Source organism: Larus michahellis, chromosome 1 (genome assembly GCF_964199755.1).
Source record: "Larus michahellis chromosome 1, bLarMic1.1, whole genome shotgun sequence".
NCBI classification, from domain to species: Eukaryota; Metazoa; Chordata; class Aves; order Charadriiformes; family Laridae; genus Larus; species Larus michahellis.
This window is the reverse complement of record NC_133896.1, coordinates 159,229,381-159,253,701: the sequence shown is the minus strand read 5'-3', so window position 1 is coordinate 159,253,701 and position 24,321 is coordinate 159,229,381. Positions and strand designations below refer to the sequence as shown.

At 40.1% G+C, this 24,321-nt stretch overlaps 1 protein-coding gene across 2 annotated transcripts in view; it reads left to right on the top strand.

Annotated features, from left to right (window-relative positions):
- Window positions 1-24,321, top strand: part of MYO16 (myosin XVI) — a 400,883-nt gene that overhangs the window by 41,198 nt on the left and 335,364 nt on the right. The window contains exon 2 of one of the 2 annotated variants that reach the window (XM_074561661.1): window positions 23,229-23,342. The exons of the other annotated variant lie outside the window; for it this stretch is intronic. The gene's annotated coding sequence lies outside the window, so the exon portion shown is untranslated. The remainder of the gene's footprint in view (window positions 1-23,228; window positions 23,343-24,321) is intronic. 2 annotated transcript variants of the gene reach the window in all.

Here is a 24,321-nt window from a genome sequence, read left to right as displayed (position 1 = left end):
AGTAGAACACAATAACTTTATTTTTTTCCCAAATAGAAAAATCAAAAGCAATGCTAGTTTTTCTCTCTGAAGACTGAATGGCAAAACACTCAAGAGACCTCTTCCTCCATCTTCTCTCTCCCTCCACTAACAAAAGCTCCCTGTGACACCCTCCCTTCCCCAGATCTTACATCCTGCGAGACCTGGTTTAAATAGGAAACTTTAATCAGAACTGAATAAAATATGAGGTCCTGATCATATTTCCCTACAGTCTTTATTCTAACCCTGAGGATAGTAAGATTGTGAGATTGTGCCTTCTTAAAACAAGAGAATTAAAACTCCTCTTTCACAGAGATGCTGTCAGGAGAAATCTGTTGCGGCTTAGAAGTATAGGCTGGCAGCCTGCCCTCTGAGCTCAAGAAGGCATGGCACCATGCCCAGACTCTCTTTCTCAAAGCTTCAACTTTCTTTCACATGGCTGTGCAAAACCACTCAATACTTTCTCCTAACCTCGGTTCTCCTGCTGAAGACCCATCTGTACTACCTCGAGGTTTCTGTTCTGTTCTTTTCAACTTAGAATTCACTCCTGCTCCTCATTGTCAGCTTCCAGTGCATCTTAGCATCTTAACCTTCTTACACAGACCAAATTTCTTAATTCAGCTCAGCTTTTCCAACCTCGTAGTACTTTTTGATGGGCCTCAGGTAGGGGGTAGCTAATCCTCTGGTAATTGATAGAACAAGGGTCTGGCTCGATTATAAGTTCAGCCACTCTGGAAAAAGCTAAATGATTGGATGCTTTGGTAATGCACGCTATATAAATACTTTGAATCGTATTTTTTAGATGGGTTCAGTTTGCTACGAAGTGATTGGATTGTCACATCATGCTATAAACAGTGACCTTTCAAAAACATGATTGTTTTTTTGACTCTGGTAAAAGAAATTAAGCTTTCTTGGAATTCTGTTCCTAATGAGGAAAAAGGATTAAGAGCAAGCAAGGAGGTGACACTAAATAGTACGGGAGGAAGGGAGAATACCATACTATTGGCATTTTAGATTTACCAAAAAGTGAATACTCAGTCAGCCTCACAGTCAGAAGACACAACTTTTAAACATGACCGCTTTAGTTGTATTCATTTCATTTTCAAAATAAAACACTGAAAAGATTTTACAATATCGAAATTTGAAGTAGTAGTATATCCTAAAGATGGTAACTTTAAAACTATTAAAATATATACTATGTGATATGTTAATATATGAGCTGTGCTCAGTAATTCAAAGAGTTAAACGTGCAGAAAGCTGATGCTGGTTAACAAAAGGTCTATCACAGACTTGAGCCTTCATCATCAAGACCCGCCTGCCTGAGTCTGCCAGTCCTGAAGTACTTTGTTTTATCTTTTTTCAATACTTGTATGGTGTATCTTGCTAGTTCTAGGCAGGACACAAAGGCAGGTGGCACTGCGGCTACCTTCCGTGACAACATTAATGCATCAGGTATCACATTTTCATTTGAATTCGTTCATCTGGCAAGGGAAACCGGAGCCAAAGAGAACACAGACTGCAGTTCCACTTACAGACTACTACAAACAAGAACTACCTCATGCATGCCACCCTGGGAGAGGTCAACATGAATTTTGACAGGGCTGCACTAGTAAAGGTCTTGGAGTCATCATCAACAATTCCCTGGTGTCATCAGCCTAGTGTGTAGCAGCACCAGCCAAAAAAGCTGTTAAAATGTTTGGGCATCATCAGGAAGGGTATTGAGAACAAGGCAGAGATTATCTGCTCTGCATTTTCCTGTGGTGTGCAACTGTGGTGTGCCCAAATCTTGACAGTTGTGTGTAGGTTCGGTTTCCACGCCACAGGAAGGGCAGTAGAGCAAAGAGAGGGGCAACTAAATTGATGAAGGGGAAGCAGCTGTCTTTGAGAACTAGCATGGTAGGGATTGCTCATTTTGAGCAGAAGACTAGTGGAAAAGATGAGTGAAGTTTTAATGTCATAGGGGCAGAGCTGTTATTCACCAAATCTTATAGTATTGTGTGACATTTGAACTTGAAATTGACAATTGAGATTGGTTTAAAAGAGATGAAAGTATTTCCTAACAGTTACAAATTTGGAATTTTTTTGCCATAAGATCTTGTGAATGCAGATACTATCAAATTTAAAATAAATTAAAAAAAAAAAAAAGACAAATTCACGGTCAGTAGACAGATACTAAAGAGAACAGACAAAAGTATACTCCTTGGTTCTGTGATGGTCAATGCAGGGGATTATTTAGGGAATAAACTGAAGTGGGTGGGAGAAGGGAAGGCAAGGTAGGCTTGGCTCATGCTGTTTCCCAAAGTAGCTCCTCTAGTTGTCAGCAACGGAGACAAAGCATTGTGCTAGGTGTTTTAGTGGTCTGAACCATTTTGATTTTTTTTTTTTTTTCACGTTTGCTCACCTTCAACCTTACCTCCTCTTCACTCACTTAAAAAGAAGCAGACTGTTGAGTCTGCTGTTGTTTTCTTTGTATCACTAGTTTCCTTATTACTGCGTCTTTTCTATATTCTTCTTGCACACACAGCGTAAGTTCCGTTATGACATTATAGTTGTGTGCAATATCTGCGTATTTTCCCAATGTAGTCATTTGAGTCTATTGAGATCTGGTTTTTACTTCCGAGTTTTTATGAAAGACAATAAATATATTTTTAAAAACCTAAATAAATACCAATTTTACTTGTGGGACATAGAACTGTAATTCTGTCCCTCACAATTTCATGTTGCTCACTCTTTTGGGACCTGTTTCAAGATATTAACCATCCACCTGGGTTGCATACGTAGTAAAAGAATAAAATCTCTAGTATCCACTGAACAGTGGGAGTATAACTTTATCTATCTACCTTCTTTAAACCATGTGCAAGCAGAGCTAATTTTGATGCTGACACTATTCACTATTGCATTGCTATCTCATTACAGAAAGACTAATGGCATGTTGGGGTCTCTTGGCTTGTTTTGGTGGAGATTTGTGTAATATGATTGTTTTCTAACTTTCCTGTGTCTTTTGTTCACCAACAAATTATTCCTCGGTTGCTATAGACAAAGAGAATCCTCATTCCTGATTTGAAAAGGACGATTTAAAAATTCTTCTTTTATGAGAGAGAAAGAATACATGCTTCTTTCTGTATCTGTGTTGGTTTTTGTTTAACTTGTTTAAAATGAAAGAAAGTACAGGAGGAAAGGCATGAATTATGTAAGAACAAAACTGAAAGCATGCAATGCTCATGTGAAGAAAGAGATGAGAACTAAACCAAATTGTCGCTTAAGAAGAGGCTACTTTTGAACATTGAAATTGCCGTGGCGAACAACAGGGTGTAGTTAGTACCTTGCAGTGGTCTATGACTGCGGTTCTCGTAGGAAACTGGGAAAAGGAGAGATGTGTAAAACTAGTAAGCTGCTATTTTCAGTAAGGACTAAATAAGTGTAACTGAGGGAAAAATGAGGCTCATTTCAGTATTAGCATGAGGAGTTTTCACCGAAGTCTGCTTCCTCTTATGTTCAGGTATCATCGCTATGCACGTATCTCCGCTGGGAGAAGGAGGAGATCCTGCAGTGTCCTGCGTGGATGCTTGAAAGGGGGAAATGGATGTTTATGAGTTTGTGGGGAAAAGGAGTTGACAGAGGCTGGCTTACGGCTGCGTGTTTCTGCAGACTTTACCCCTTCATGCTAAATGTACTTTCCCACAAAACAAGTTTCCTGAGGTCGGGTTCAAGCTGGTGGCCAAAGGAAGTGCTGGAAGCTCGGCAGCCCCTGGCTCCAGGTCTTGATCTCCCCTGCCCCGGTGCACACAGCCGGCGCCCAGCCGGTGGCATCCCCTGTGGATGTGCTCCCACCAGTGAAAGCAGATGGCAGTGGGCAACTATTCCTGCTCCCAGCCTGACGTACCTGCTGTCCATGCTCTTCACTGAAGCTCTGTGCCATCATTCCTCTTTTTTGCCTTTCACCTGCATAAAATCTGTTTGCTCTTGTGTCCTGGAGGTGGGTTTTATCCTGCAGAACAGGGAAATAACGACATGTGCTCCTGCAGTTCGTACGATTTGGGACATTGCTTTCCCAGCTACACCAAGCAGTGGTCACTGCCAAAATGCCAGCCAAAAGGCATGTAGCCAGTTGTTAGCTGAGGTCTGTCAGGATGGTCTAGGCCAGTTTTGTGACTTTTTTGCAAAATCTTCAAATCTTTGCTGTCTTCAACAGCCTTACTTCGACAGCCTTGGCTGAGGGGCAGCAACCCCTGCAGTTGGGTTGGCAGAGGGTACAAATGATGAAGATCTGGGAAAGCAGCAGCCCCTTACATCTGGGAAAGCAGCGGTGGAAGCCGGGGGAGGGTGCGGCACAGTCCGGTAAAGGTACTGGCAGAACAAATCCCAGCTTTTCCATGTGCGGATTGTCATAGCACAGGTCATATCCGTGCTGTTTTCCAACCATCTATTAATTTGTTACCTTTGCTTTGTGTTGACACTTTAAAGGTAGTAAAGAATGGTTAAATTCCTTTTAGACAGCTGTGTACATATCTCGTGCTAGACGAGTAATGGAAGTCATAACTACCTTACCCTAGAGCCATTAGCTGAGCGGTTTCATATAAACTTTGGGAGAATAGTTGGTGTGTGTTAGAAATGGATTTTAAATCTTTATCATCTGTTTGCTGCAAAACATAAAATCTTAAAAGGAGTCAATACTATTTTGTAAATATTAATTACAGACAAAGAGGTATCCTTCCTTTATCTGGCCTCTATCTTTCTGAAGGAGAACCTGAATACATATTTAGTGTAAATGATGTAGGCTGAAAAGAAAAGGAATTTCTATGTGGTTATTGTTCTTCATCTCTTATCAAATTAGTGACTTTAAATTAGAAACATTACTGTTGTTGGGGGAGGGACAGTGAAGGATTTGGGATTTTTTTTTTTTTTTTTTTTAAATTTTGTTTTAGGCGTCTTCCTGCGCTTCCAGAATTTGATAGGAAATTTTGCTAATCATAGATTTCAGTGCTTACAAGGCGGCCGGATCCTTGCACTGTAATTTAGCATAGCATAATCCTAGTCATAAGTGGGTGAATCTAATGTCCTCAACAAGCAGGAGCCTTTAATTTGTAGAATTACAGTATAAAACTTCACATAGGTCAAGTGATCTGACGTGCCTGTTTTTCTTTCTGTCTTAAGCCTCTGAGCTTCTTGCTTCAGTTACATCAACATGGAAATTTCTTAAATGAGATTTCTCTTATTCCTTTTTTTTTTTTCCCCATTTTATTTTGTTCATCTGATTTTCGAGTTTCTGTCTTGTAGAAATAACTGGTGTTTGGAGGGAAACATGGTTAAATGGGACATAGTTTTACTTCAGAAAATGATCACCTTGACTTAAAGAATCTGAGTACCTCACTCTGGAAAAATCTTTCTGTTCTGAAAATTGCAATATATGTATGTTTTTTAAGTAGGCACTCATATACTCATTGACTTTGTCATTTTTATTGAGATGAGAATTTCAGTTGATAACTGTTCCAAAAATTCATTAAATCTTTTCGATTTAAAAGATATTTTATCAAGTTATTTTGGAATTTAACAGGTTATTAGCTTAGCTCGAATAGCTGGATAGTTTCATATTGCTGAGTTTTTCAGGTGCACTGTACATTTCCTAGCTTTGTATTGACCCATACTTACTCGTATTTTACACATCCATGTATGTTTTGTAAGAAGAAAATACTGATTTTGAAGATAGTTTAGTTTTTATCAGGACATTTAAATATATATATCTAACAGAGTTTGTGTGTGTGTCCAGGTGTGTGGAAGAACTACTGTGTGGAATATAGCCTAAGACCTGCTAGGCACTGCTCCTAGCCCCAGCGATGATCAGAAGCTGATACTTAAGAAGTGGATATAAAACCAGAGCATGTGTACAGTGATTATGTTTCTTTTATAGGTCTCCATCCAGGTCATAGTACCTGAATACCTAAAATCTCTTTGTAGACATATTTCTTTAGTCCCATTTATTTTTACATGCACAAAATCCTGTGTCAAAAAGTTCCAAAATTTAACAATGTGCCATGAAAAAACCCCACAGTTTCCTTGTAAACTTCCTGCTTGCTACTTCAGGGCACTGCCTTTTTTTTTTCATATTATGATAATCGATTAAAAATACGGTCCTATTTACTGGTCTTTCCCTATTCACAGTGTCTTTCTCAAAATAAATGTCTTAACCTATTTTATTCTATCTTAGTATTGAAGTTGCATCATAGTTGGACTATCTGTACCTTTTCTTTATTTCTACTAGTTATGCTATGTTTGTATGGTTGGAGAACTGCATAGAGTATACTAGACGTGAACGTATTCTGGACTTACGGAGTGGGTACTAATAAAAACCATATTATTAACAGGGTGTCTTAAATTTAAGTACAGAATATTAAGTTGAACTATTAGCATAATTACCCCTTAAAAGGTATGAATAAAGCTCCAATCCTGTGATTATGCCCACATAATGTCCCCAGCAAGGCCTTTGAGGTTCTCAGTCAGTGGATGGCAGAAGCTGCGCCCAGTTACACTGGAGACCAAAGTGAGTTATGACTTTTGAACCTGTTTGTATGTCTGAGTCTGTCCAGATCTAAGACTAGACTTATGGAAACATTTAGTAGTCTTGGATTTGATATTGTTGGATGGGTGTATTTCATAATGAATGAGAGTATTGCATTAGGTGTATAATTCATGGTAGGTTCCTCATGCATTAGAGGTTTTAAACATATGTGTTAGAAACTGGGTTTCCCAAGCAACTGTGGCCACCTTGTGGATTTTTCAAAAGAAAATTATATTTTATATTATAAGAGAGTAACAAGGACAGTTTTGGTAGTTAAAAACTATTCTCATTGTGTTGTTGGTCCTGATTAATAACTTTCAGTCAACACTTCTTTTTTGTTACAAAGGTATTATTGTTAGTAGAACAAGTAATAGTACTACTGCTACTACTTCTACTACCAAAACTGTGAAATATCTGCTTTCCATGATAAAGTTACTATTTTTTCATCAAAAGTTCCTTGAAATGGGTAAAGGTTTGCTGGGAAGCAGGAGGAAGGAGTCATTTCAGTGATGCTGTAGGTCTTTCTTGGAATTGTGGTTCTTTAATATCTTCTTCACTCCTTAAACATACATTTCTGCAAAAGAACACAACGAAGGTGATGAGCTGACCTTGTCTGGCTGCCAGATGCCCATCCAGCTGCTCTCTCACTTGGCCTTCTTCAATGAAATGGGGAGAAAATGAGAAAATAAGATGAAAAAACTTGTGGGTCCAGATTAGGACAGGGAGATCACTTACCAATTACCATCATGGGCAAAATAGACCATGATGCCACCCCAGCAACCCACCCCACTGCCAGCTCCTTGCTGTGTAAATCCAATACAGAAGGCAGAAGAGGTATTTAAAATAAAGGATAGAGCTGACATGAAAACAAATAGATAAGAATTAGCCATTAATTTATAAAGGTTTGAAATTAAAGATTTCCGAACTGAGCTGGTTGAAAGCTGGTGTTGTCAGTCAGTGAAAAAACGCTGATATTGAAAAAAACCTGATTGTATTCTAAACAGGCCATGCAAAATAAATATACATTTTTGTCACCCCAGATTTGATTTGGAAATGCTGATGTGCAAAGGTTGGGTTTGTTCTCAAGGCACATACCCTACTGAGATTCCAGTTGTTTGCAGTCTTTTTCCCAGAGCCACTGCTCAGGATAAGAGCATCCCTGGAGAGGCTCTGCTCTGTGCCCTGCTTCTGAGCCAAGGAGCCTGGTGGGTCCCTGAGCAGAGACTCTCTGCTCAGAAATCAGAACATGTATCAGAAAGTATATGGGTCCTTAAGGAGAACGGTTCTGTGGGAAAACGAAACCCAAATGGTAGCTTTTAACTACCATTTAATTTAAAAAAGCCTGAATTAAGCTGTGCCCTGGAAGTAGGGAGAAGAAAGTCCTTCAGAAGACAAGCAGAGGGCATATCCTGTAGTGGAGGAGGCAGTTCCTCTGAACAGGCAGAAGAGGACTGCTGCCTGTGAAGGAGGACAGAGGTCTTCTGTTGTTGCTGACCAGACAAGGAAAACTGTCTGGTCTTGACATCTGCTTGACTGGATGCAGGAGGCTGCATACTGAGCTACGTTCAACTCACCAAACTGGCGGTTAGCTAACTGGTCCTAGCCCTCCACCCCGAAGACAAAGAACATAACAGTTTTCTATGGTATGAGGATAATGTGTCAAATTATTTCAGTGAGAGATCAGTAAGCACCTGAGCTGGTGCAGGAAGGAAGGAGATGTCACGTTACTGGGATGGGGAACAGGGAATGTGAAAAGTGGGGATAAATGAGGTAAAGCAGGATATTGCCCTTTCAGCATTCACCTCTTTGGCAGGCCTGCTCTGTTGCAGCATTTAACTCTATCCTGAGGATGGCACCAGCATGTGTGAAACTCCTTGGCCTGGTGAATGGAGCCTCAAGTGACTCTCAGGCTGTGTAGCCAGAAGAGGTTCCTCCTCGTGTGTGGGGCTCCCAGAGCTGTCAGGCATCTGGACACCCACAGTCAAGGTAATTAAAAGCTTCAGGATCTCTGACACTGGTACAGGTTACGTCGTGGGGATGTCTGGTGTTCCTGCTCGTGCCTAACTACCCAAGCTTCAGGGATGTAGGTACTCCAGGCTTTCAGCCACCTACTGGGAAGTCAGGCTAGATTTCACTTCAGTTCTTTGAAAGATAAACCCAAGATGTTTTATTAAATCAGATTAGATTCAGCTGGTGTCTGTTTTCAGTGCGACTCTTGTTTTGCCAGAGAATTTCTGAGTGGTTCCATTTCTAACCATAAAAATGAGTATTCATAAAGTCATTCTGAAGTGGCTGCCACACTGGAATAGTGGGGGCAAAAAATGGTTTGAAGACGCAATTTTAAATTCTTGTAAAGCCTGTTATCTAAAAAAAATGGACAAGGTTATATGGGCATCATGTATCTTATTTCCCTGTGTGATGTGCGTCTCTCAAGGTTGCACCACAGTGATGGGCTGGTATCATATGACACTGTAGTAATGGAGAGCAGTGTCTTGGTAAGCCCAGACAGATAGAAACCAACTCATCAGCAACTCAAATAAGATGCCACATTAGGGTTATACCAGGAAAAGACATTCAGGGTTTGGTTTTTGTTTGTTTGTTTGTTAAACTGTTTAAACTTGCAGCGTAGTGTAAATTGAAAATAAAATCCAACCCCAACATTTTTTTTTCTCATTTCTTCCTTTTATCATTATCTGCAGTCTTGTGTTATAAACCCTCTATATTTTTGCTGTTTCATCATTTCATTTCTGTATGTCCCGCTTTTATTAATTTTGATGATTGCTAATTTCAAATTCAGTTGTGTTCTAGAGGCTCTTCTATAACTGCAAAGATACGTTATTTTTTTTTTTAATCAGAAGAACTTTTTTTCACCACGTTTCACTCATGAGCTCGTCAGCCATAACTGTTTCACACTGTATCACAACTCTCCTAGAAGATGGTTTTACTGATTTTCAGATCTCTGAGATTCTTCACCTTAGCTGACATGTTAAAAAGTTCTTAATTGGGCAGCTTTAATAGGTTATTTTATTATGCATTATTATACTTGACAAGACTTGTTTTTTCTCTTCCTAGGTTTTGCTTCTAAATTTTGTTTGACTGAATAAAATGGCTTATTTTTCCTTATATTTCCATTAAACTAGTTCATTTATGAAATATAAATCAGGCTTACATACTTGCCTTGAGTCTCAGTTCCAAGGAAGAGCTCAAGAAGCAGTATGATGTCTCAGAGAGCATATTTGTAAGTCTTTCTCACACTAGAAAGAGAGCCCATGTATCAAACTGCCAATATATCAAAGGCAATATTCCATGGAAATGCCTTTCTTAAGACTTCTTGAATTTCAATAAGAACTTTAATAAAAAAAAGAAAGCTTGATGATTTTTGATAAATGTGCGCTATGCTACCAAAAGATTTTTAAAAAAAGGTTGAAAAGTTAACCATACAAACACACCTAGATCGAGATCCTGCTGGATCCAGCAGACCTCATTTGCCTTAGGTTAATTGAATTTAAATATATATTTTTCAGCAGCATTATCAGTAGAAACTCATGTAGTGGATTCCTCATAATTGGTGCCTTCCTTCTGGCAGATCAGAGGCTTATATGAAGTATTTAACACACACACACGCACAAATTCCCATTAATACTGAGTTTTCTGGTACAATTTGACCTTTAAGAAAGTTTGTATAAATGCAGTAGCAAGCAGCATTAGGAAGAACATTTAAAGAATGGTGTGAAATAGTGATCATAAATAACATTGCAATCTGCTTCATGAACAGTCTATCATTTGTCTGCGTGTTTTTGTTCCCAGTCTTTAATGCTGTGGGCATGTTTTCTGCTGCTTGTTCATTGTACTTTAGTATTATGCCAAGTTTTCTTTCTTAATAGTAGCGGTGTGTTCCTAACGACTTACCATGGTTTTTAACTATGGTGTTATTGGATTAAGAGATTTTATTCACGAGGTTTTGGGGTTTGGGGCCCAGCACTAGGTACTCGTGGCTTTATTTTTATCTCTACAGCACTATAGGCAGGAGCATAAAAATGTTAGCAATTAAGCGGAAGTCTGTGTGCTAGCAGGATGCATTTGGAATCACTTTTTCTGGGGTGGCGGTGGGAGTATGTCCTTTCATCCTTTCCATCTTTGCATTACATGAGTTCAAAGGGAGACTGATCAAGCGCTCTGAAGAGGACTCAAATTAGGTGCTACTCAGTAGAGAGACTATAAAGGCTCAGGAAATGCTATGAAAATGGCTGGAGACTAGGTGAGTAAGAGGGGAAGAATGAATGCTTGCCCTACTTATACTTTTTCTTAGACTGATGGCCCCCAGCTGGATCTAGATAAGGGGGCTAAATAGCTCAGTATAGTGATAGCGGCGTACCTGTGTGTCCCCAAAAGAAGCAAGGACAATTATGAGACGGTAGGGGATAATGATTCTTCTCATTCCTTAGGGCACGCTTTTTCATGCATGGGTTGTTCAAAATGCAAATTTTTTGATGAAAATTATCCACTGAAGTTGTTCTTCAGTGGAACTTTCTCAGAAACATTATTAAAATAATCTCTGCAGCCCTGTCTACCCCTGAGCACTTCACTCTGAGCTTCCCCTGCATGTAGAACGCATACATAAAAGGCTTGTGTAATTATTTCAATTTTGTGGAAGACAACTGAGATACAGTGAAATGACTTGTCTGAAGTCATGCAAGAAGTCTGTAGCAGAGTGAAGGAATTAGGTAGATTAAAGAGTCTATAAACTGTTGGGAGCTCGCTCTATGTCATGCATATGCTTTTGCTATTGTTGGTAGGCTGCAATTCAGATACTGGCTAAAGCAGGCTTCTGCAAAGGAATCCTGATGAATAAAGCAAAGATGCCCAATTTAGTCTCATGCAAAACAGGAATTGCAATTAGTAGAGTTAGACCTTTAGATGATGTTTCCTGAAAAAAGCAAGCAGTGTGGAAAATACGCTCCCAACCCTGAACTTAAAGGGAAGTTGTCAAACAAATAGGACTTCATTTAAAAGCATCGACATGGAAATTCCAAAGATACTGGCCAGAACAACTGATCTTAAAGGATGCATTCAAATGTATAGCTCTGCAAAAATGTCCAGTTATTTTCTTTTTTTATGCTAGCTTTAAGAGAACACTTTTGCTGAAAGATTTAAGTGTGTGGTCCTTCCTCTAGAAATACACGCTTGTTGGGTGTAAGACAAATACCAGCCTAGAAGCAAAGTAGTTTTCAACAAAATTGTCAGGGGAGAGGAAAAAGCGTATAATATTTTATACATAAACTGCTCAAATTCCTGCCCACTGAAATGTGGCTCAAGACGAGACGTGAAGCAGTTTGGAAGCTCAGGTGTACTCACGTCACTTTGGATTCCTATTCTTTGCAGTAGAACTGTTCGGTGGAAAACAGCGTGACAATAATAAGGGTCTCACTCATACTGTGGAGTCAAATGTTGATCCTTATTTATCACTGTTAAATAACAGAATGGAAGCAGCGAAGCACAAATTCTCAGCTGATTACATCTTTTTTGACAGCTGAAGAGAAAGATGCCTGTGCCATTAGAAATTGATTCTCCAGTCCCTAGAAACGTTTTTTTTGTGAAAAGCAGAGAAGGGAAAAAATAAAAGCTGACTGTGGCTTGGAATCCCAGACGTTGGCACCAGATAATCAAAGTGATGCTACGTGTAATTACAAAACTGGGACTTAAACAACAGCGAGATGCTGTTAAGTCACGTTTTTGCCTCGGTACCCTCTACCTCTGTCTCACCTGGGCGCTCCTACATCCCTTTGGATGTAGCTAACTGCACAACACTTTGGCAGTGGGGAGACCTTGGGAGGAAGGGAACGGAGGCTGAGTGAGGCATAGCTTGTCAAGCTGTTGATATTATGCTTGACTGAATAATCTTGTGTTGTAGCATTCCCACAGTCCTGCTCTCTTAATTGTTTAGGTTAGCGACCTGGCCAGAATACGCTCTCATTCCCTTGTAGGCAATGTTCCTACTCAGGTTTTATCCCATTGCATAGTAAGGATGTAGCAGAGGTGCTTACCCAGACCCAAGGGCCAGGACATGCTTCCATATTCTGCTATTCCAACATAGTTACTCTATTTTCCTTGGGAATTTAATAATTCCTTAATATATGAATCTTGTCTGTTGCCTATGACTGAGAAAGGAAGGGGCAATGGTAACTGTGTAAGAGAGGTACAGACAGTAGGACACTTGTTCCTTTGTTGGGTTCTTTCTCCAGAGCAGTTGTGAGACAGGTTTTCTTGGGAGATTTGGATGATTGCACAATAGAAACTGACGGGGCCGGGGGGGGAGGGGGGGTGGTGGCGACAGGCAAATTGCACTGTGTACTGTTAAATCAAAGTGGAAACTCTCAGGAAGGAGGATTTTTAAGTTGCTACCTCCAACTTTGTTTTTAGCAACCCTGTTAAAGTGCTAGGCTGTTTCCTTCCTAAACAGGCTTGATTATGTCCCAGGTCATCAACTTTACATAAGCTTTTCTTTGTCAATAACGTTCACGTGCCCTACGTTCTTCTAGCTAGCTAAGCAATCAACTGTGCTTAATCAGTTTAATGATACCTTGGTTTCGCTATTACTATTTTGCAATTGTTTTATTAAAATATCCAGGACTAAGTAAACTTGAGACCCAGATCACACGTCACCATCCAAACAGAAGTCAACCTTTATACCCCCTTTTCCAATTATGCAAGGTCAATCTCAATTTTCCCTATTGAGACAAAGCTGTTTTCTACTATTCGCATAGAAAGTAAACCATTAGTCTTGCAATTAATTTGTTTCAAGTGTTCATATTATCTTCTGTTTGCCCAGAGGTCAAAAGAGGGCTGTGAAGAGCTGTGCCTTTAAAGAGGCTTTTATTAGAGCTAATTAGGATATGTTATTGTATTGTACAGAGGTTTTTGAGTGCAGGTCAGCTGTAATCCAGGCACTGCATGAAGTTAGGCTCTGTCAGGCTCGCTGTCTCTGAGTAACTACTGGCGCATAAAAAATGATAGTAAATACTCTCTCCTGTTGCATGTCATTTTCTTCTAAGCACCTATAGTAGATATTATAAAATGCAGGTCAAAGCTGTCCATGTGTATTTTTCTGCTGTTTGGTTGGGTTTTTTTTAGCTGAGCAGTACCTTACTTTTTCCTTTCATTTTCCCTCTGTATATGACAAATGAATATCACTTCCATGAATTTTTCTCAAAGATACATGGGGATTCTTTCAGTCTTTGTTTGGAGCCAACGGGGAGTGATTCATTCCTAAGTGTAGCGCTTGGGCTCATACTTTAGAAAGAGGGAAAACAGATTTAAAGGTGCTTCCCATAAGCTTGCCTGCTGCCATTTTCCATGGCAATTCATTAGCTGCTAGGAAAATGTAAATGGGCCCTTTGGAGCTATTATTTTGACAGCCTTATGCTGGAATTTTGTCTTAAAAGCGCTACACAATGCAAAGTTATCTTACATGGATGGGGTTTGGCATATTTTAAGGTTTTGTGTTTGCTTTCTATGCCAATAATACTTCTAGAAAAATAGCAAAGAAACCAGCCATTTGTGACATCTTTGGCAACACACTTCCCTCTCTTTTCTTTGTTTTAGATAGCAGGCTAAAAAGCTTGATTTGTTACTTTGGCTTACGATGTTCAGTCAGTCATTGTTATTTGTTGAAGTTTCATCTAGATGATTATTTTTGTACGATTTTTAAGCTCCTAAAAGAATTTTCTTGGTATTTGTAAAACTGTGAACCAGAGATACAGTATGTGTGATTTTTATGGCTATATAATCAGAAGAGCTTTGAAGTAAGACTGTTTCTGCAGAAGGATTTTTAATGAGGGAAAGGATTTGGGTTTTTTTTCTAAATCAAAACTGTCTTACCTCTTATATTGTTTTGTCTTTCTGTGATGGCACTTCTCAAAGTAGATGTGAGTTCGTATGTGTTTCAGTTACCTTAAAGCATTAGTTCATCTCCTGGTTCAATGTGATTTATTTTTTTTTAATAGACTTCTAATGCAGGTATAATTGTGTTAGCAGTGTTCTTTGTGCTGCAGCTTGGTTTAGAACTCACAGCAGTGTTTTCGAAGCCAAAACTGCTTTCTCTTCTTCTTTTGGCACGATTGTACAGAAAATAGTATCTTTTGTTACTGAAAAGTGTTAGAAAGGTGCCACAGTGTGACTGTAGAATGCTGTGAAACTGTCACTGAGGCAGTCCGTGGGTCATGCTGGGTTTCTTTGTTTTGTTTTGTTTTGTTATGGTTTTAATTCTCATTTCTTTTGAGTACTCTCTGACTTTGGCCCATCGTATTTTTTTTTAAACAAAATTCAGGCACTAAACTCTTTCAAGCCAAGCCAGGAAAGCGGTTCCCAACGGGAATATTTGTGTTCTTTTTAAACCCACTCACCCAGAACACAATTAGCGGGTCACTTCTAGTCCAATATTTCTTTCAGAGTGCTGAGAAGTTCATAGTGGGCTCATACCATTGTCTTAAAAAAAAAAAAAAAAAAAACAAAAAAAACCAAAAAAACCAAAATAAAAATATCCTACAAACTCATAATGTATTTTAAATGCACGAGCATTTGTTAGAGAAGGAGGAACCACTGAATCTTGCCATTCTCAAAGAGCAGATTAGAGTTGTACCTTGCCGCTGAAAACGTATTTAAGAAGAAATCGCTTACCTTGGGTGCGTAGCTGATGTGTTTTCTTCCTGCCAAATATTTCTGCAGCACTTGAGTTATAAGCTGTTAATGCAGTACGGCCTTCCCTTTCATATTTGATCTTGTCAGGAGAGAATTTTGCTAATTTGGGGAGTATCCCAAAGTGAGAAAAAACCCAAAGCACAGATTTTTTTTTTTCCTCACCTTTTCCACTCATTGCCCTTCACTGTTACTATTTGCTGTCCATGATGTAGGAATATATAGTAGGGTTAGAAGATATTCCTGAACTTTGAAGCACTGTGGGTTTGTTGTTGTTTTTTTTTTTTCTACTTAATTTCCAGAATTCTATCAGACCTGTAGGAGTAGCAATCAGTCCCCAGGGTCTGCTTGCCCAGCGTGGGAGGCGGTGCAGCATGGGGCGAGGGAAGGGAGCCAGGTGAGGGGTGCTGGACACTGGCTTTTGAAGTGGGGGCTGGAAGAATGTGAGTTGTGCAAGGTCAGCTTCTGGGGAGGGGTGGGCAGCGGTGATGCCAGTGCAGGTGCCAAGGTGGCTGATGATGTTGCAGGGAGCTGAAGCCCCCTTAGCAATCTTCTGGCATGCATATGTAGTCAGGCAGAAGGCATTTGGATAAGTCTCATGAAAAGTATGAGCCCTGACAGGCTTGAAGTAACTTTTACTTGTTTCTGGGTATTTCTGCCATCAAATTCCAAATCTGTTAGGTATAGTTGTGAACCCAGTTCTTCCCTCCATTGATTTGTACCGCTATCATGTTTTCTGCTTGGCCCACCTGAACAGGAAGCCAAGTCTTGACACTTACACTGTTAAGGAATAAAAACAGTGGAGCAAATTCACTCTACCTTTTTATTTGTACAAATCTAGAGTAAGTGAAGTTAGAAGTATATGGTGAAGTGAATTGAAGCTTACAGTTACATTACACCGTGGTCCCCTGTGATTGAGACAACTGGAGGTCTTTTCCCCAAGAACTGAGGATTTTAGTGTTTATTTCTCGGCTTCTGTAGTGTTCCCCAGGTGCCCTTCAGGGGTAGCCACCTGTATATGTAACTTGCCTCTTAGGAACTGGGTTTAAGGAGATTATTTAGCATGTCTCAGGGAGAATTTTCAGTGCAATTCTAGTGTTTACAGCGCCTTGCAGAGGACCCTTAGCAGGCGAATGAACAGACTTGGTGTTTCCTGCAGCATCCAGTGATCCAGTGTGTCAGGATAGGGATGGTGGTGATGACAATGAAAAGAAACAACTTGCGGTCTGTCCTTTTGGGGTTGTTACTGTGCAGGCTATAATGTCTTTTGCACCAGGGAATTAGGGATTTGTCAGAGTAGCGCAGTAAGAGCGGTAAGATTACTGGGTACTAAGTGATCATATTATTACTGGGCATTGCTGTGAAATACAGAATAGTCTCAAGAGCACTCTAGAAGTGAATACGAAGCAGATCATACTAGGAATATTTTCATAAGGTAATCCCGTTGGGTTTTCGCCTGCTGGTGATATTTTGGAGAGGGCAACCAAAGGAGACTTTCTCAGCATCCTAGATGTGTTGAACAGAACTTACCTGCTGTGAAGCCAAATATTCAATATATGCCATAATGATCCTTTAATTTGAGCATAATGACTGTGTAATACTGACAGCAGCTTAAGTAGGTAACCCAAAGGAACCTCTGTAAAGATTTCATCATGATTAACTCATTTGTCATTAGCTGTGGTATAGAATTAATGTGGATTGAGAATTGCATTGCAATTTACCAAAATACAAGATGGAAAATAGCTAGCGAGCCATCTGACAAGGAAGATCTATCACTGCATGAGAATTAAAATCAGCAAAGCAAATGACATGACTTGATATAGCTGCTGACCTAACGTTCCTTCAAGCATCTGAGAAGCATGATAATTCCAGTGCAAACACAAGTGTGTGTGTGTCTACATTATGCATAGTTTTAAATCACCCCTCCCACATTTTAAAAATACTTCACTAGTTAACTCGCTGGCAGCAGAGTTTCGAAGGCTGTTTGCCATGACAGCTGTTCGGAGACTGGCTCTGTGGCAGGGATGGAACGGCCAGCTTCTGGCAGGTTGGCAGCAGGTCCTGGCAACGAAAATGAGCTAGCGAAAGGGAATGACCACGTCGACTCAGAAGATCCCATGTGCTAAACCCTCCTGGCTGTGCGGTAGTTAACACTTGGTGCTGCATTGTCTGCTCACTGAAGAATGTGGAAAATGCAGGTTAAATTTTAGAAACAGGTCAAGACCCAAAGTTGATTGGGTTTGGACATGTAACAGTTGTAAGCAGCTGCTCTGCTGTGGTTTAAGCTTATTACGTTCAGTTTAGTTTCACTGATGTTTTGTCCTTTTTCTTTTGACTTCATTACAGTATCTATCCCACCTTCTGTCTTTAGACACTTAAGACTCTCAGCATCTCTCTCCTCCGTGCTTACAGTCCCTGATAGACTGAGGCTTTGATCACCTCTTGAGACCCCGTTTAAAATGGATGTAACTAATGATGTTTAATAATAACCAGCTTCTGTAGTGCTGAAGTATATTTTCCTCATTCTTGTGCCACTGTGTGTTTGTCCTTAATGAATATTCTTTCACTGAAATCAGTAGGATCTTTTTATAGCCTAGAACATACTTTTGGAGGATCACGGGTGTGGGGAAATCGTTATCAGGCAAAAAATAAAACTTTAATGGATGTGCAAACAGACTGCAAGCCTAAGCATCTGATGGGATACAGTGGGAAAAAAAGGCTTCAGGCAGCTTGCAAAATGGACATGTGCACACTCCCAAGTTTCAATTAAAGCCTATCTCCAATTTTGCAGTGATTTTCATTTGAATGTGTGATTTCACTTGAGTCTGAAAGTGATATAAATCAGAAAATAAGCATGTCATCTTCCAGTTTGAACAGACTTTTATATTCTGCGAGAGAATGTCGTAGGCTTTGACACCCCGATAATCCTGTTCAGCAAGTGAGGAAGAGTAGGAAAAATCAGCTGTCTGGGGAGAATTGGTAAGAGCACAAAGTGACTGCTGCAGCTTTTAATTTCCTCAATAAACATGAAAGCTAAAAAGCTGGGCTTGGGATGCTTTAGGAAAAGCAATGTCCAGATTTTTAAAAGCGGAGAAACCCAAGACACATTAATGGGGAAACCTGTCCATTCTGCAGCCATCCTGCAGGCGCTGCTCCCACGAAACGAGCTTTTGACTGTAGTGCTTGTACCATAAATGGGAAGAATGGTGGTAATTGTAGGCTGTAGTAAACTGTAGTGAAAAATAATCACTTGATTGGCAAACAGTCTTCTAAATTGTATTTGTATATTGATGTTGGCATAATTTCCTATTGTTGCGTTGCATGAGGAGCAGAATTATTATTCATGCAAGTAAAATTTCCCTTTCTGTCCATCATCCATCATGAATCTTCATCTTTTTCAGAGCGATACTGGAAGGGATACAATACGGATGCCTAGTATAATATTTAGCTTGTATTAAATTTAACTTTAGAAGAATCCATTGGAATTTCTCTTTTGCAATAAATTCTTCTAAAAAACTCAGACCTTTCAGAAAAAAAGCACTCCACAGAAGGGGTAAAATTATTTAGGAATAAGATCATTTGTTCAATTTCTGTAGGAAGCTGGAAACTCAAGACTAAGGTTCTTGGCTCAGCCCTTGTTCTCCTGATTCTCCCAGGCCACTTGCTCACTGTCATCTCTAGCAGGAGTCTAGCAGTCTTGGGAGCCGGCACCTCCAACACAGGGAAGTTCTTGAGACAGTGACCTGCAAGACGCCTCTGTGGCAGGGCTTTCCTGGAACTGCAGTCCCTAGAGACCTCAGGATTCATGATGTGGAGGCAGTCCAGATGGCAGGACTGCCTGGAGACACTGCAAGCTTTGTTGCCTTTCAGGTCACCAGCCAAGCTGGCAGGAAACCTGGCAGGCTTTTGATAGGACCTGCTCCTCTTGCAGCCAAGTCATATATTGATCACCACACTGTTGTCTGTTCTGGTGTTTTGTTGCATTTTGACCAGATATTCTATTTTGGGACCTAAAAACCTTTCCAAATAGAGGTTCACTTAAATATGGAACTTTCCACAAAATTTTCAGGTTTCAGTGAATCAGCATTTTGCCCAAATCCCTACCCAACTCCTTTTTATCCTGTTCCTAGCATGGACGTGTTTCATGCATGACCGTCAGCTACAGTTCTCCATAGGGAACTGCCAGTTCCAAAAAATCACTTTTGATCTATTTGGAAATTAAGTGTAAGGTAAAAGCTGGGTCTTACGCTCTCTGTTCAGACTTATGTCTGTCTGACGTCAAAATACTGGCCCTTCATGGTAAGACTGAGGTATGGCTTCTTTGTTAGTCTACCTTAAGTTTTCATACAAAATCTAACTCTCAGTTTTCTTCATTGAACTTTCATACCTACTTTTTTCCACTCTTCTCTGTATTTTTGGTGTTACACACCCTGGCTTTTTTTTTTCTTTTTTCTTTTTAAGACATGCAGCTAATTCAATTTGAAGTTAGAGGTCAGACCTCTTCTTGCATGAACAGGCTCCAAGACATGGATGTCAGGAAACTCATAGATTTGTTTATTTGTTTATTTTCATGAATGTTAATGAAATTTTAAAGGTGGTGTAGTAGTCCAACAACTTTGGATTTTGCCCAAAGAAATATGAGACTGGTAGTTTCCTGTTGTGAAATTGTCTTTATAGAGGTGGATTCTAGCCCAAAAGAAAATCAATTATGATGCTTAGTGGTGCTGGGATGGTTTGCCAAAATGGATGTTTGAAATGGATTTTGTTGATTGGCGGGGCGGGGGGGAGGAGGGAAACACCCAGCTGACATCTGGCTAGAACTTGTGCTGCAAAAAAGAGGTGATTGGCAACGTGTTTAAAACAAACTTCAGAAAGACGACATCAGTGATGAATATTTGACAAAGAAAATTATTGTTTCAGTGAGCAACTATGTGATTCTTTAGTCTTTGCTATGCCAGAGAGATTAACTTTAAGACACTATAATTCTAATTTGTTGTGGCAGATATATTTGAAATCTGTTCTTACTTGTTTCTTAATCTTTGCCTTATGTATACTTTGTAATGAGGCATCAGAATTCTGGGTACTTTTTTTTTGATTACTATATTTAGAGAATATGGAATGGTACCGGGGTACATCTGTTTCAAAGGGGAAAAGGATCTTTGCACAGGAGTTATCAGAGCTCATTGAAAGAATTTTAAACTTGATTTGAAGGGGGAAAGGGATAAAACTTGTCTCGCTAGAGATAAGCCTGGGGGCAGCATGCCAAAGTTTGAGGGTTGATGTGCTAGCAAGGTCCTTCAGACTGCCATCTCAATGGAGGTAGGGGATGGAGATCCATGCACCAGCAAAGATGCAAGGGTCATTGATGTGTTTGAAACGACACAAGCACCTGAGAACACTCCCGTAGGAATTAGGGCTTCTCCCCCCAAAAAAGGTAGTGGGATCAATAGCTCAACTGAAGTGCATTTATACTAATGCATACGGCATGGGCAGCAAACAGGAGGATCTGGAAGCCACTGTGTAGCAGGAAAAGCATGATATAATCTCCATCATGGAAGCGTGATGAGATGACTCACACAACTGGAGTGCTGCAGTGGATGGCTACGGACTCTTCAGAAGGGATAGTCAAGGAAGGAGAGGTGGTGGGGTAGCCCTGTGTGTTAGGGAGTGTTTTGATTGTCTAGAGCTTAATGATGGTGACGATAGGGTTGAGCATTCATGGGTAAGAAAGCCAAAAAGGCAGATACCATGGTGGGAGTCTGTTACGGACCACCCAATGATGGGATGAAGAGTCAGACGAAGTGTTCTATAAGCAGCTGGGAGAAGTTTCACAATCATTAACCCTTGTTCTCAGAGGGGACTTCAACTTACCAGATATCTGCTGGGAATCTAATACAGCGGAGAGGAAACAGTCCAGGAGGTTCCAGGTTGTTTAGTCTGAAGAAAAGGAGGCTGAGGGGAGACCTTATCGTTCTCTACAACTACCTGAAAGGAGGTTGTAGTGAGGTGGGGGTTGGTCTCATCTCCCAGATGACAGGCAATAGGACAAGAGGAAATGGCCTCAAGTTGCGCTAGAGGAGGTTTAGATTGGATATTAGGAAACAATTCTTCACTGAGCAGGTTATCAAGCATTATAAAGGGGTGTCCGAGGAAGTGGCTGAGTCACCATCCCTGGAGGTATTTAAAAGACGTGTAGATGTGGTGCTGAGGGATGTGGTTTAGTGGTGGACTTGGCAGTGGTAGATTTACGGGTGAACTCGTTGAGCTTAAAGTTCTTTTCTGACCTAAATGATTCTATGATTAGACCTAGAGTTGGTGGAAAAAAATCCCACTTCAGTTGACACTGGATCAAGCTTTTAGGAATTATATATTAAAATTAAATGACTATTTGAAAATTCGAAAAGCCACAAGGTTACATTGTAGGAGTTGCTGTTTATTTTACCAAAAAGTTAAATAACTTTCACTTTAAGACGAAGTATCTAATATAATAGGTAACACAACTGGTCTCCTGGTGATATCTCTGCCCCTTTGATTACATGGCCTGACCTTGCTGTCCTCACGCGCCCAGATCTCCAATTATATCAGTGGGAATTTCACACAAGAGACCTCATAAAATAAGGACATTCTTGAATATACATTCCACTGTAATGCTTTGGTTGTAAAAAGACTATGACTGAAAAACCAGTCAAATAAATAAAGATCTGATTTTGTAAGAGCAAACACTGAGAATTAATTCCATCTGTAACGAAAATGCACAAGATCTTAACCTATATCTACCTAATTCCCTCTGCAGTATGTGTTAGCATTCTTGCCTTACATTTGCTGCTATGATTTATTGGATTTTGTATTATCCTAACTCCAGTCTACTGTACATAATACTTCCAGGCATGCTTTCCAAGATAATATATTCTAATAAAATAATTGCCTGTGTATTTTCAGTATATGAGATTCTCCTTTCTTTAAAATTATTGTTGTTATTATTCCATGATCTAATAACAAGATTGTCTTACACAGAATAACCTAAAAAGAACTCTTCGATTTTACAAAAATGGCATCCTGAAAAGGCTGAGTTTAATGATCTGAGGTACAAAATCTTTTCCCAGCACTTGTACCCACTGTAGGCAGGATTACTCAAAAGCCTTTTCTTTCCTGAAGGTCTCTATCTGGTCTTTCTTTGCAGCCACACCTCTTTCTCTTTAATGGTCTCATCCTGCAGTTCTGATGCAGCATGTTCTCGCTCGTACGCTTTTTTCTCCTTTACTCTCAGATTTTTCCATGTCTTTCTTTCCTTCTTAGATCTCTCCTAATGTTATCTTGGGCATCATTCGCGATTCTTATCAAAAGGCTGTTAATGATTTTCTAGTCAGGTAGAAAAGTCTTTCTCTGACGTCTTTGCCCTGTGCCTTAGCTTATGAAACTTTCCTTTGTTCACGCAGTAGTCACTTCTGTCCCATCAGATAAAACATCCTTCCTTACCACTGCAAATAACAATAATTCATGAACTCCAATTAAATTATGCAGGTTTAAAGACGTCGGCAGTGTCAGCCACGAGGTGAAAAGAAATGAAATGCAAATGTGTTGGTTTATATGGAGTTTTGTATTTTTCTCCTCGGCTTTGTGAGCTGAAGGGAACTAAGCATGTGAGAAAGGGGCAGAGGGTGCTGAATGAAGGAACGATGTTTCTTGAAATAGGTGGCTCAGGGTTAAGAGCATGTGAAGCAGGCTGAGGACACTCCGACGGCAGAGATGAAAGTGTCGAATAAACTGAAAGCAAAATTGCTTCTGTTATCAATAGGAGTCCCACAAGGGGCTTCCTCTGTAAAACAGAACATGCCAAATAATCTCTATTCTGTGTTTAAAAACAATTTAATTTTTCCACTAACAGAGAAAACAGTATTTGAGACGGTTAGCAGTAATGACTGCAGTAATCCACTCTCAGAGCTGTTCATTTATTTTGTAGGAACAGAACATATGCTGGAGTCGTAAAATTACTTTGGAAACAGGTAATCGTCTTCTCTTCATCCGAAAAAAGGAGAAAAAATAAAGCCAGAAGCTCAAGTTACACATTTTACAGGTATTTTCTTTCATTTTACACATAAGGGGTTTTGCTTGAGAACACTTGGATGTTTAAATAGCCTGTACGTTTTCAGGAAATTAAAGCTTCTGTTAATCTGTTCAAGTTGTTCAGAGATTCAAAGATACTATTGAAGCTGACTGGCATCTCATTTTCTGCAAATGTACAGGTAATGCCCTTGTGCTTATGATTTTCATGTTTTGGGCTAAGGTTACTGTGGAATGAGAGAGGTATATTCCCACTGATGGCACTGTTAATTTTACAGCAAGTGGTCATGGCTGCAGCAGGAGGAGCCATACCCAGTACACAGCAGTTTTCTCTATGCAGAAACTTGAAATTAATTACTTCCTTTAGGCTGTACCCTTACTTCAGGGTCAAAGATGTGAAAAGACTGGAAGACGTACGGTCTGGTCCCTTGTAGTCATGCATAGCTGTATGTATGTCTCAGGTAATGTTACATATGGCCTTTTCCAGCCTGAAACATGAGGGGCAAGATGAGCTGATCAGTGGGGCAGCTGCTCTGTTGACCGATCGCAGCTGTTAGCACCTGCGTGCGGAACCAAAGGGGAGGTTGTGGTGCTGTATTTTAGGGCAGAGATGTACTATCTGATGGGGCTCTCAGTTCAGCAGGCTCTCGGGGCAGCAGGATGGGACAGGTTGCAGCAGTATGTCATGCTTTAAAAACCGGCAGCTTGAGAGCTCTGCTGAGGCTCTGGCAGTGTGACAGCATAACTCGTTCTTCCACGGTCTTCGGAGGCTGCAGGCGCTTGACTGCACGCGTGCGACAGCATTGGTGACAGGGCAAGGCAGAAGGATTGTAGCCGGGCAGCACCCACTGCAGTCCCCACACGTAAATTCCCCTAGCTGTTTGCATTGATTTTGAATTTTGATTTTTGCATTGATTGAATCCATTTCTGTGATTTCGTACATTACGGATTTTGCAAGTCTGCTAGAAATAGCTCCCTATTAATTTTTTGCT